This window comes from Oryctolagus cuniculus, chromosome 3, assembly GCF_964237555.1.
Source record: "Oryctolagus cuniculus chromosome 3, mOryCun1.1, whole genome shotgun sequence".
Lineage (NCBI taxonomy): Eukaryota > Metazoa > Chordata > Mammalia > Lagomorpha > Leporidae > Oryctolagus > Oryctolagus cuniculus.
In genome coordinates, this window is record NC_091434.1 from 12,848,439 (window position 1) to 12,860,182 (window position 11,744).

An 11,744-nucleotide genomic window follows, 5' to 3' on the forward strand; every position below is an offset into this window, starting at 1 on the left:
TTTCAAGATGTTCAACAAGGCAGTTACAATAAAAAAAAAAAAATCCTGGTACTGGCACAAAGCAGATGTGTAGACCAATGAAACAGAATAGGAACCTCCAATATCAACCCATGCATCCACAACCAACTTATACTTGACAAAGGAACTAAAATCAATCATTGGAGCAAACACAATCTCTTCAATAAATGGAGCTGGGAAAACTGGATCTCCACATGCTGAAGTATGAAACAGACCTCTACCTTACAGCTTACACTAAAATCCACTCAGAATGGATCAGAGGCTTAAATCTATGACCCGCTAAAATAAAATTATTAAAGAAGACTGGGAAACCCTAAAAGACATTCACATAGGGCAAGACTTCTTAGAAAATACCCTACAAGCATGGACAATCTAAATAAAAATTGACAAACGGGCTTCCATTAAATTGAGAAGCTTCTGCACTGCAAAAGAAACACTCAGCAAAGTAAAGAAACAACTGACAGAATGGGTGAAAATATTTGCAACTATGTAACTGATAAAAGATTAATTTCCTAATCTATAAAGAGCTCAATAAACTAAACAACAACCAAACCAAAAATACATTTAAGAAATGGGCAAAGGACCTGAACGTTTTTCAAGAGAGGAAATTCAAATAGCCAACAGACACATGAAAAAATTCTCAGGATCTCTAGTCATAAAAAATGCAAATCAAAACAACAATGAGGTTTTACTTCACCCCAGTTAGCATGACTTACCTACAGAAATCAACAAATAAATGCCTAGGAGGATGTGGGGAAATGGTACCCTAATCAAGGATTGGTAAGAATGTAAACTGGTGCAGCAACTGTGGACATCAGCATGGAAATACCTCAGAAATCTGAATATAGAGCTGCCATATAACCCAGTCATCCCACTGCTGGGTGTTTACCCAAAGGAAATGAAATCAGTGTATGAAGGAGTGATCTGTACCCTCCATGTTTATTGTAGCTTAATTTACAATAGCTAAGATATGGAATCAACCTAGATGTCCCTCTACTGAAGACTGGATAAAGAAATTATGGTATATATACAATATGAAATACCACATAGCAGTAAGAAAAAAATGAAATCCTGTCATTCACAATAAAATGGATGCAACTGGAAATAAATTATACTTAATCAAATAAGCCAGTCCCAAATAGACAAATACCATATGTTCTCTCTTATCTGTGGTAACTGATAGAATATCTAAAAGGTAGTCTATAGGAGTGAAATTGACACATTGTGATGTGATGGTTTTGAATAGTCCTTGTCTTGACTATTGAGGACCATGCTTTTTAATTTATTTTTGTTTTTCTTCATACTATTTGTTCAACTCTCTACTTTGTATAGGGCTAATCTTATGAGTATAAAGTTAACTGAAAAAGATCTTTGTAAAAAATAAGAACGAGGATGAAAGAAGAAGGAGGAAGAAGAGTGGGAGTTTGGATGGGACAGGGTGTGGTGGGAAGAATCACTATGTTCCTAAATTTGTATATATGAAACGCATAGTTTCTATTCCTTAAATTTAATTTTAAAAAATTTAAAAAGTATTGTATCTGATCCTGTGCCTACAGAATTCAACCTCAGATTTACCTTTGAGCTTGTTCCTGTTGTTATTAATGGTTTTTTTTGTGTCTATAAATTAAATTGGGATTTTTTTCCTTTGTCCCTTTGTTTGATTTCCAGGATCTTAGAAATCTAATCCCAAACTCTAATTAAAGGTCCATCATTAATCTGTAAAAAAATACCCAATGTAAATTTATTGATTTATAAGGATAATAATAAGTGACAAATGGACCATAAAATATTTGAAACTAGATACTTTGTAAAGAAAATAAATGTATTTCTCACAGCTTTGGATACTTGGAAGTCCCAAAACATGATGTCAGCAAAAGTTCAGCTTAATGTGCTGATGGACAACATCACACAGAAGAGAAAGGAAGTATGCTACCTTGATTCTTCTCTTCTTGCAAAACTACTAATCTTGTCATGAGGTAACAACCTCATGACCTCATCTAATCCTAGTTATCTCCCAAGGGCCCCACTTCCAAACAACAATGACACATGAATTTGGGGACTAAGTTTCCAGCACATAGGTTTTTGGGAGATGCATTCAAACCCAAGCACATCTATTTACTTCTGGATGCATGACTCCAGGATTGTGACTTTGGGGTTTCATGTATATGAAAAGAACGTGGACAAGTTGAGGTAAAGGAGTGAGGTAGAAGACTGATCTGACTACAGAGTTTAGACTGCCTCTTGGAGGATATTTGGATGGGAGGCTGCACAGGGGGTGATGTAACAGGCTGGGTAAAGCTGATCAAAAGATGGTTATATTATTATGAGACCTGGCAGTGTTGATCTGAATTGATTAACAAAAAAAGATTATTCCACTTTTTTTTTTCTCAAGTATGGACACTTCTTTATATCTCTGGGACAACTGTGCATAAGAGGCAAGAAATTGTCAATCTTTAAAAATTATGTATTTATGTGAAAGGAAGAGAAACAGAGACTGACAGAACTCTCATCTGCTAATCCACTCTCCAAATGACTGCAATGGCCAGAGGTGGGTCAGGAGCCATACCTTAAAACAGACCGCCTTGTGGGTGGCATGGACTCAACTACTTAACCATTACCTGCTGCATCTCAGGATAAATATTACTAGGAAGCTGGAATGGGGAGCCAAGCCAGGACTTAAACTCAGGTGCTCTGATATGGGATGTGGGCAATCCAACCTGTGGCTGAACTGCTGTTCCAAATGCCTGCCATGAAGTCAATAAATTTGACACTTAAACAGGCTTTGAACACCTATGCAGAGCACTTGTTAAGTCACTCACTCACTTATTTGTCCCTTTAATAAGCATTTAATATGCTCCTCCTATGGCCAAGACAAGAAAAAATATTGTGATATACAGGGGTACTTCAAAATGTTTGTGGAAGAATAGAACTGAAAGAAATTGATTTTAGTTGAATAAATATTTGAAATTTATGAGTTGTTCATAATGTGCATTTTCAAGGAGTAATTTGAAGATCTCTTATACCTCTAAGTTTATCAAACCTCTTACTGAAAAGTTCAGGAATAAAAATTTTGGAGACATTCCTGCAATCCAGAGATGATCTATTAACAATTACTGAATAATAGCTTCCATTAGGAAAGAAGTGTTTCTTTGTTTTATTTTAGTGACTATTACAAAAAAAATACATAAAGATGTCTGGTGTTCTTATTGATGGCCTATATGGGTTTTAGATTTTCAAAGATCATCTTTTTAAAAAATTACAATAGTTTTATGGAACTATATACTATAAATTTGTTTGTAATCACTCTATCATTTAACAGAAAAAAATAAAATAAATGCAACACTTTCTTTAAATTGCCTAACATTCACTTGTTACTGGATAAGAGATATTTCATTTTAGTTCATATTGGAGGTTGACTGTTTCTTATAATTACTTTTTTATTAGTTTGTACAAATTGGAACTTGAGATCCTAAAGGTGAGATTTATAACACCCTGAAGAATTTTATTAAGCCGTGAAGAAAAAGAATAGGTTTATAAAGTGAATTTTAATTATGTTCCACTGATAAAAGCTAGTTCATATTTCATGATTAAATAAAAACCACTTAGGATTAAAAATTTCTATTTATTGGAATATTCTGAGTTCCTTTAAAAAGGTAAATCAAGCGAAAATAGGAAATTGGGATTAAGGAAAATATTTCTTGTTCTGACATTATTGATTCTAATAATCCTAATCCATAGTAATAATAATAATTATGATAATTCACGTTTATCTTGCAGCTATGGGTACCAGCTTTGTGCTAGATGTTGGTAAACTAATCATTTTACTTAATACTCACCACAGCTATAAGAGAACATTACTATTTTCACTTTAAGATGAGATGTGTTGGCACAGAGATATTGAGTAACCAGTCCAAAGTCAGACAACTGGTAAAGAATAGAGATTGGATTCTCCAAATTTCTCTCATTCCCTAGCCCATGAAATTAACTATGGTGGGTATCATGCTATAGAAATTACATTCTTTCCATACTGTCAGTTGATATTTGCATTAAGGGCAAAGGAATACCTACCAAAATCTTTCTTGATTTCAGATTATGAGGAAGGAATGTGGTTCCTGTTTCTTGATGGTTTATCAATGCTACCTCATTGGGACACATCCTTTGGCAATTTTCCTTCCATTCTGGAGTGCTACCTCCCATGTGGCTCTACATACATCTTGTCCAACGTGTAGACCATTTGATAAAACTCTCCTTAAGAGGACCAGCGCTGTGGCACAGTGGGTTAACACCCTGGCCTGAAGTGCCAGCATCCATTATGGGCACTGGTTCGAGACCTGGCTGCTCCACTTCCGATCCAGCTCTCTGCTATGGCCTGGAAAAGTAGTGGCAGTGGAAGATGGCCCAAATGCTTGGGCTCCTGCATCTGCATGGGAGACCCAGAAGAAGTTCCTGGTTACTGGCTTTGGCTATGCGCGGCTCCGGCCGCTGTGGTCAATTGGAGAGTGAACCATTGATGGAAGACTTCTCTCTCTCTCTCTCACTCTCTCTCTCTGTGTAACTCTGATTTTCAAATAAACTTTTTTAAAAAAACTCTCCTTAAGGTGCATTCTGAAGGAAAAATGAAAACTGTAAACCAAAATGAAAGTGCAGGGGAAAAGAAAATGTTTAGCTCTGTTCTCCTATCCTGCCCCACACATTTCTCCTCCAAAATCTCCATTTTGGACATCATATTGATTTCTCATGTTATTAGAAAAGACTTTTTGTATCCATAAATCTTTTATTTAAGGTATAAAAACTTCATTAACTTCATAAATACAAGTTTAGGAACATAGTGATTTTTCCTAGCCTACTCACCTCCCAGCTTTCTTCTTCCTCCCTTCCCTATTACCATTATTGGTTTTTACTAAAACTATTTTCAATTAACTTTATACACATGATTAACCCTACACCAAGAAAAGAGTTCAAAAAAGTGTGGAAAAAAATTTTCCCCAACAGTCTAGACAAGAGCTGTTCAAAATCATTGCACCTCAAAGTGTTAATTTCACTTCTGTAAATTACTTTTTAGGTACTCTGTTAATTAACACAGATTAGGGGAACATATGGTATTTGTCCTTTGGGACTGGCTTATTTCACTAGGTATAATGTTTTCCAATTGCATCCATTTTGTTGCAAAAGACAAGGTTTCATTTTTTTCACTGCTGTGTAGTATTCTGTGATGTACCTAACCCATAGTTTCTTTATCTAGTCTTCAATTGATGGACAATCAATTTGTTGAATTCCAATTCTGGCATTTCTTCAATCTCTTTGTCTTCACATTCTAGTATTGTAGTGTTGTTGTTTTCCTTTGGGGATTTCCTGTTGTCTTCCTGTTCCTTGAATTTCTGGGTTTATTTTTAGGCAATTGTGGAGATACTTGTTGTTAGTTTTTGGTTGTGTTTTTGTTTTCCTTCTAACAGTTTTTTTCTTTAGACTATGCCTATGTGACTTATTGGCGTGTCATTAACAGATTTTAACTTTTTGATAAAGTCGTATCTGTCACAGTGTACAGTATCCTCAGTAAACACTCCCTGACCACATACAGAGTACAGCATTACTTTGATATCAAAACTGAACAAAGACACAATACAAAAAGAAAACTATAGATCTTTCATGAACGTAGATGCAAAGATTCTCAACAAAACACTCACAAATTGAATCTAAAACATATCAAAAGATCATAAAACACCATCAAGTGGGATTTAACCTAGAAATGTAAGGATGGTTTGACATTAGCAAATTAATAAATATCATAAATCACATCAATAGAATGAAGAAAAAAACATATAGTCCTCTCAGTAGAAGCAGAGAAAGCATTTGATAAGATTCAACACCCCTTCATGATAACAAATCCTCCACAAATTTGGAATGAAGAAACATTCCTCAAAATTATAAAAGCTATATATCACAAACAAATAGCCAATAACGTACTGAATAGGGAAATGTTGAATGCATTTCCACTGAGGTCTGGAACAAGACAGGCATGTCCACTTTTGCCACCCTTATTCAATACAGTACTGGAAGTTTTAGCAAGAGCAACTAAGGAGGATAAAGAAATAACATAAAAATTAGAAGAGAGGAAGTCAAATTATCTGTTTGCAGATGACATTATTTTGTACACAGGAAACCTAACCACTCCATCAAAAAGGCTGTTAGAATTGATAAACCAGTTCAGTAAAGGAGCAGGTTACATAATACACATACAAAAACAGTAGTATTTATGTAGCTAGTGATTAACTCACTGAAAACAAAAATCAAGAAAAAAAATAGGAATAAATTTAACCAAAGAAGTGAAAGATCTATATAATGAAAATTATCAAATATTGATAAAACAAATTATGAAGGACACAAAAAATGGAAATATATTCCTTGCTCATGGAACTGAAGAATCAATATCATTAAAATTTCTATACTACCTAAAGCAATCCAATCCCAATCAAAACACCAACTACCTTCTTTACAGAATTAGAATAAACAATTCTAGAATTTATATGGAATCACAAAAGACCAGAAGACAATTAAAAAAGACACTTAAAGAGGATTCTCAAAAGAAGAAACACAAATGGCCAAGATACAAAAGAAAAAAATGCTCAACATCACTAGCTATAAGGGAAATACAAATCAAAACCACAATGAGATCACCTCATGTCGCTCCCCGTCTTCGTGGAGGAACGACACAGGACCCTGCACTGTTCTTTTGTCTGCTCGGCCCTCCCCGGGTTTGCTGCTGGTTCTTCCCGGGTTGGCTGCCGTTCCTTCCACCTCCATGGAAGGGCGGTTCCCCCTGGCCACTTTCCCCACTTCCGCGGGGGAGCGGCATACTGCTGGCCGGCTCTCTCAGGGGCTGCACAGGTGTTCCTTCAGATAGATGTTCCCCTTAGATGTTCCTGGTGCATGTTGTCTCTCTCCTCCTTTATAGTCCTCTTCCGCCAATCCCAACTCGGCTGCCCACACGCGGAGTACGCTGCTCTCCTCCAATCAGGAGCAGGATCAGCTCCTGGAGGTCATCACTCAAGTTGGCAAGAGGCAGCTGCGTAGAAGCTGTTTTCTCCTCTCCCAGCGCCATACTGTGGGAGAGCAGATGCATAGAATAAGTCCTAATTCCAGCAACTCAATCTAGTCCGGGTTGCTCCCCACAACCTCATCTCTGTCAGAGTGGCTAAACTCCAAAATACAGGGAGTAGCAAATGTTGGTAAGGATGAGGAGAAAGAGGAACACTTATACACTGTTGATGGGAATGAAAATTAGCCCAGCCACTGTGGAAACAATGCAGAGATTTCCTGAAAAACTAGAAATAGACTTGCCATGTAATTCAACAATCTGACTACTGGGTATATACCCAAAAGATATGAGCATAGTGTATCAAAGAGGCACTTCCATATCATGTTTATAGCAACACTGCTCACAATAGCCAAAATTTGGAATCAACCAAGGTATCCATCATCAGATGAATGGATAAAGGAAATGTGGTACATATGCATAATGGAATATTATTCTTGTATAAAAAGAATGAAATTCTACCATTTGCAGTAAAATGGAAACAACTAGAGGACATCATGTTTTGTAAAATAAGCTAAACCCAGAAAGACAAATACATGTTCTCCTTTCAATGTGGAAGCTAAAATTAAAAAAAGGAAAGGAAAGAGGAAGAAAGGGAGGGAGGGAGGAAAGATGAAAAGAATGAAGGAAAGAAAGGAAAGAAGAACTGGAAGGAAGGGAGAGAGGGAGCGAGAGAGAAGGAAGGAAGGAAGGGAGGAAGGAAGGAAGGGAGGAAGGAAGGAAGGGAGGAAGGAAGGAAGGAAGGAAGCAAATGAAAGAAAGGAAAGAAAGGAAGCAAGAAATTGTGCATCAGTATAGTTGCAAACATAGTTTTGTAAAATCTCATTTAACATCTTTGTCAAACCAATGGTTAATAATGTTATACTAATATAATTTTTTTTTGTATTTAGGATTTTTTTTAACTTTTATTTAATGAATATAAGTTTCCAAAGTACGAATAATGGGTTACTATGGCTTCCCCCCCATACCGTCCCTCCCACCCACAACCCTCCCCTTTCCCACTCCCTCTCCCCTTCCATTCACATCAAGATTCATTTTCGATTATCTTAATATACAGAAGATCAGCTTAGTATACATTAAGTAAGGATTTCAACAGTTTGCTCCCACACAGAAACATAAAGTGAAAAATAATGGATAATTTTTTTTTAATGATGATGAAATCAGATCAGACCTATTGTCATGTTTAATCCCAGTGAGAGTCAAGTTGGGAGTTGATAGTTTCTTTTCTTTTTTTTTTTTTTTCAGAGGATCAGTTTAGTATGCATTAAGTAAAGATTTCATATAATTTTAAAATCTGTGATTACTTTAAAATTTATATGAGTGAAATGGTCATTTTTCCATTCAATTATTGTTTATATATTGTATATATTACCACTAAACTAGAGACTTTTTCTTTTTTACTTGTTGAACTTATATGGTGAAGCATTAAGCCTTTTTACAGTAATGTAAATTTAAAAGATGTTATCTCGAAAACAACAAAGAGGGACCAGTGCTGTGGCACAGCGGGTAAAGCTACAGCCTGCAGTGCAGGTATCCCATATGGGTGTTGGTTCAAGTCCCAGCTACTGCACTTCTGATCCAGCTCTCTGTTATGGCATGGGAAAGCAGTAGAAGATGGCTCAAGTCCTTGGGTCCCTGCACCTACGTGAGAGCCCTAGAAGAAGCTCCTGGCTCCTGTCTTCAGATCAACACAGCTCTGGCCATTGCAGCCATTTGAGGAGTGAACCATTGGATGGAAGACCCCTCTTTCTTTCTCTCTATCTCTGCCTCTCTGTAACTCTGCCTTTCAAATAAATAAATCTAAAAAAAAATCTAAACAAAGAAAAAAAGGGAGGGGAAAGTGTGGGAGAGAGAGGAAGGAAAGAAATATCATTATAGTCTTATAATTGCATCTATGAACTATATTGAATCTGTTAAAAACTAATTAGAAATTAAAATCAAAAAACATGAAAAAAATTTCAAAAAAAGAAACAAATATTCTACTTGCAACTAGAGTTAGAATGCTTAGACATTTTTACTGCATTTTTCACTGAAAAAGAGGACCAAGTATTTCTTATCAGTTCCTTTTTATGTAATTTTCAGTGGAAACAATTGTTCTAACATCTTGACACATTTTGCCATTGTCATGAAAACTGAAAGACGTAACAAAAAGTGATGTCTTGAAATTATAAAATCAAATGTTCCAGTTCAAAAGATGATAGTACTCATCAATAATTGTAGAAGTAAAAGTTACTGCCACAAGAAGAGTACCATAAATGAATCACAAATACAGAATGCCAAATGTGGAAGGGTGTCTTTGTGAAGAGGCAGTGAACACAAACTAACATGGGTTGTGTTGAGAACATTTTAAAAGATTTAAATGGGGACCATAACAATAGTTTGCAAAAGTTCTTTAAAACTACTTTCAGGAAAAGTTGATTACCAGTCCAACTGAATGACCAGGGGAAATATGAGGGTGAAGTTGAAAGTGAAAAATAATAGCTAAGAAATTAAGAATTCCAAATATTTCTAAATTAAATTATTATTCAAGTAGCACTTTATTCATAAATCAATGCTTAGTGTTGGACCACAGATTTTATGCTTCATGTAAAACCACAACATATTTCTGTAGCATTCATCTTAATTCCTAGTCTGCCTTCCAACTCCATCCCCTATTTTTGTGTTCATTTGATCAACATGACAAATAAATGAATACCACAAACATCTTTGGACTGGCTTAAGAATTGGAAGTTTGCTGTAGTTTGGAGAGAGAAAAATGTAGCTTTGGGATGAATATGGGTTTTTTAGGATGTGTATGTTTAGTCCACAGAGAATTTAGTGTCAGTCTTCCTGGTGACTGTGATAGCCAGGGCCTTGATCTTGGTGCTGGAGGAGACAAAGCTCATGACGCTGGGGATTATGGCAGCAGCTGATGTGGCTTGAGGACTGTGTGATGCAGGTGGACCCTTTATCAAGTCCTGCTGGGAGACTCCAACTGGTGCTGTGGTTTATAACACCAACAGCCTTAGTCCTCAGACCAGGGGATATGAACTAAACACACTGCTCAACCGCTACAGAGTTACTACAAGGTATACAGGAGATTTGCTCTGGAGGGTGTGAGTCAAAAGAGGTAGAATACAAGTAGGTTCTTTCTTTGGTCCACAAAGTAAATTCCAGAGGCATTGAGAAATTTTGGGCTGCTTGTTACAGTCTGGAGTTGCATGACATAGTGGGGTCATTATCCAGATCTTCCATGGTTGGAGTGGCTTTTATAAGGGATGCTTCTGGTGTTAACCCCCATAAGTTAAGATGTATCCCCTGACTCATGAACAGTGTGTGAGCATAGCTCTGGGCTAATGTCGCATAACTCCCACAGCTGAGGTATGCAGGGGATCTGCCTTTTGTCCAACCTGATGCCCTGACTCTAGTAGGAGCAGAAGAGAGGCACACATCACATAAGTTTTGCTGCTGAGTGTGGCACTCTGTGGAGGTGGAGGACAGAAGGGAAGCAATGAGGTTTCCCTTCTCCAAGCCTGGCAGTTGCTCAGACCCTGGTCAGCCCTCAGTCTGAAGAAAAATAAGGGGGTAACTGACTTTTAGCTGATGTCTCAGCTAAAACTATGAATGGTGGGACGCATGGCAATTTCTTCCTACTTTGATGCAGTAAGATGGCTGCTTGAGCATTCGTTTCTGGGATATAATGAAGTGTTGCCATTCATTCCACTATTTCTGCTCACAAGATGGAAAAAATTCCTAACAATTTTGGAGGTTAATTTTGGCTCTGACTGTTATTTTGTCTTTGAAAGAAATATCTTTATCACATTTTTAAAAATTAAAAAATTAATTATTAATGTAAACTCCTGAAAGTAAGTCAGTAAAGTCATAGATATATGATAGATTTTGAAAGATTCTAGAGGAATCTGATTCCTGCTCTGCTTCCCCAAACTTTCTATACCTCCCAATTCAGAATTATGTCTACATGTTGGGTTTGACCCTCTATTGCCTCTTCTTGAGTTACATTTTTTCTAATTTATGGTTTTAAATCCTACAAAGATACAAGAGCACTTTTTTCCTCTTTGGCAAGAAAATGCAGAGTTTACTTTGCAGAGACAGAACTATGGTTGCTGCAGAGCATGGGTGTGATTAATATCACCGTCAAGTGTTACCTGGCCAGATTGGCTGATGCAGAATGTTGCCCCATAAAGGTGGAATCTCATCCTCACTTTCTGAATGTAAAACCTGGGAGGAAGTTTGATAAGGCAGTGAGAGGTTAAAGAAGAGGACTTTCCTTCCTGAAACACAAGAGTGGTACAAAAGGGACTAGGAGGAGTCAAACACTGAGAAAATACAAATTTACCCAGCTTTACAAGTTTGCTGAGCCCTGCTTTGCAGAAGACATTACTGACTGACAACTTATTTTAACTTTCTCAATCCACATTTATTCTCATTCCAAATTTCCAATTGCAGCTAAGGGACAGGATTATAAATAAAAATACTCAATGTCTTATAATAAATTCTTGGACTTGGATTCTGAACATCCATGGTGAGCAATGACAGTCCTTGGCTTGTACAATTATGAATTCCTTTATGTAAAAATCTCATTTCATCTAAACTCTGTATATTTTGCCTTTTGCAGACAAGGCTTCTCCATAAT

At 36.6% G+C, this 11,744-nt stretch overlaps 1 long non-coding RNA gene across 1 annotated transcript; it reads right to left on the reverse strand.

The window, feature by feature from the left end:
* Positions 1-5,647: 5,647 nt before the first annotated feature.
* Positions 5,648-11,330, reverse strand: LOC138848919 (uncharacterized). The gene is made up of 2 exons (XR_011387081.1): positions 11,257-11,330; positions 5,648-7,118 (listed from the first exon to the last, which is right to left on the reverse strand). It is a non-coding gene; the product is annotated as an uncharacterized lncRNA (long non-coding RNA).
* Between the last annotated feature and the right edge of the window lie 414 nt (positions 11,331-11,744).